Source organism: Octopus bimaculoides, chromosome 4 (assembly GCF_001194135.2).
Source record: "Octopus bimaculoides isolate UCB-OBI-ISO-001 chromosome 4, ASM119413v2, whole genome shotgun sequence".
Taxonomy (NCBI): domain Eukaryota; kingdom Metazoa; phylum Mollusca; class Cephalopoda; order Octopoda; family Octopodidae; genus Octopus; species Octopus bimaculoides.
In genome coordinates this window covers 114,940,244-114,943,051 of record NC_068984.1, presented here as the reverse complement: position 1 = coordinate 114,943,051, position 2,808 = coordinate 114,940,244, and positions in this window count along the sequence as shown.

Sequence of the window (2,808 nt, the reverse complement as noted above, 5' to 3'; positions counted from 1 at the left end):
TATTTGTTCTTTAGTCGAGGTTCACCAGTTATAAGTTGGTAATCCGTAGTTCATGCTGCGTTTTTTCTTCGTCGGAGGTCACCACTTTAGTAGAAAGTGGGTTATACATCTTTAGATTGTATACCTGACTTTTTACTATAAAATTAAAGAAATAGACGGAACGCTGAACTCCAGACTAAACAACTTAAACAACATTTATTTACTTGGTAAAACATACAAATCTTTAGTTATACATCTTTAGAGGTGAGAATAACGAGCTGTCGAGTATAAGACCGAAAGATGTAGAGACAGCTTTAAACACACGTCCATGCTCAATCGCTGGCCAGCGAGAAAGAGAATGAATTGAGCGGGAAACGCTTGCTTGTTTAATTCTACGCATGCGCAGCCGTTACTACAATTATTAATTTCCTACATCTCCCCTTTTAAGTTTTTCTTAGAAAGTATCATTTTATTTAGCAATAATTTGTTTTATTCACCCCGCCTCCCTTTTTTTGAGTTTTTTTCGTACAATTTAATATTTTTTGCGCTTGGCATCTCTTTTCAGGAACTCTGTGTGTTTTCTTTTCCTCTCTCGTGTACGCTTAGATTCAATCACCTGCGGTGGCGTTGGTACTTGGAACATATCGTACGACCATTCCATCGGTTCCTCCAACATCTTTGGTTCGCTTTCCACGAATCTCTTTTTCAGTTGCTTCCTATGTCTCTTTTGTATGCCTTTTTCTACTTTTTACCCAATACATCATTTTTACCTATGCATTTGGTAATTACACCACCTTCTCAACTCTGCTTTTCATTCTTATTTGCCGTCATATACACCTTTTCGCCAACTTTAAAGAATCTTCCCTGGCACTTTTTCTTTTCTTGCCAGGTAGCAATTTATCAAAGACTGGTTTTACTTCCCTTGCAAACATCAGCTCCGCTGGTGAGCTACCTGCTGGTGTATTCGGATTTGGTATCACACGGTACACTCTAAGAAATTATTGTAGAGCTACCTCATCTGTGACTTCCTTATTCGATTTTCTAAGGGATCTTTTGAAGGTGTCGACGAAGCATTCTGCCTGTCCGTTAGATCTGGGATGGCATGGCGCAGTAGTTACATGTTCTATCGCGAACGTTTCACAAAACTCTTAAAATTCGCTAGACACAAATTGCTTTCCATAGTTAGACGCTATCTTGTCTCGGATGCCACATCTTGCAAGCAATCCGTGTAAAAAATTTATCACAGTTGAGGAAGTTGGTTTTTAACATGTACAAATTTCAGGCCATTTCGAGAAACTATCAACTACCACTAAGTAATTGTTGGCACTCCGTCGCTTACGGCGTCGAGGGTTCCAGTTGATCCAATCAACGGAACAGCCTGCTCGTGAAATTAACGTGCAAGTGGCTGAGCACTCCACAGACACGTGTACCCTTAACGTAGTTCTCGGGGATATTCAGCGTGACACAGTGTGACAAGGCTGACCCTTTGAATTACAGGCACAACAGAAACAGGGAGTAAGAGTGAGAGAAAGTTGTGGTGAAAGAGTACAGCAGGGTTCGCCACCATCCCCTGCCGGAGCCTCGTGGAGCTTTAGGTGTTTTCGCTCAATAAACACTCACAACGCCCGGTCTAGGAATCGAAACCGCGATCCTATGACCGCTGCTCTAACCACTGGGCCATTGCGCCTCCACATCACTAAGTAGTAATAAGCGTTTAAAGGACCAGCAACGTCGATGCGTAGTCTCGACCACAGAACATCTACTTTTGAACAATGTTTACTTTTTATTGTGGGCAATTTTTCTTGCAAAAATTCCTGATTTTTCTCATGTTTTTTAGAAAACACTTTATCTTTATTCTGACTATTTCGCACTTACTTTACTTGGAAAACAATCTTTACGTTCAATTTCCTCTGTGTCGTGTTTTAATTTGACTATCTTTTCACATTCTTCTGACACTTGCTGTAGGGTTACATCCTAGTTTCGTTCCAGTAATTCCATTCACATCACAAATGCTGCATAAAAATATAAGCTGACCCCGGTATTTGACTGGTTCTTTATTTTACTGGCCTTGAAAGAATGAAAGTTAAAACTTGCATAAACAGAATTTGAACTAGAAAAATGTTAGAGTTTTTTAAAGTTTGGTCATTTTTTTTACCCAATCAGAAATCAGGACTTGTGCGTAATCGCTGTGATAAGATGAGAGTAAACATCACAAGACGAGGTTTTAAAGAAAATGAAAGCAATGCGTTAGAGATAATACAAATACAGAGAGAGAGTGTGTGTGTATGTATGTGTGTGTGTATGTGTGTGTGTGTGTGTGTGAGAGAGAGAGAGAGAGAGAGAGGTGATTAATAGAGAGAGAGAGAGATGATTAATAGAGAGAGAGAGGTGATTAATAGAGAGAGAGAGGTGATTAATAGAGAGAGAGAGGTGATTAATAGAGAGAGAGAGGTGATTAATAGAGAGAGAGAGGTGATTAATAGAGAGAGAGAGGTGATTAATAGAGAGAGAGAGAGAGAGACTGATGATGATAAATAGAGAATGGGAGAGATATTAATCTAAAAGTTGAATTATATCTCGCAGAAAATTCTATTTGTCATTATTATTTAGGGACGGCCTTCTCTTTGGGACGCAGATCTCGAAAATCAAATTCGTTTTTCTCGAGGACCACCTTTTCCTATCCTTTCGGGGCTGAACACATATACATAATTACATACACGCGCATTAATATAATAGAATATCTTATAATAATTCTGATTGTCATTCCGTTACTTAGCCCGTCGGTAACGCTTTCACGTGATTAGAGAAGAAGAGGGAGAAAGAAAAGAG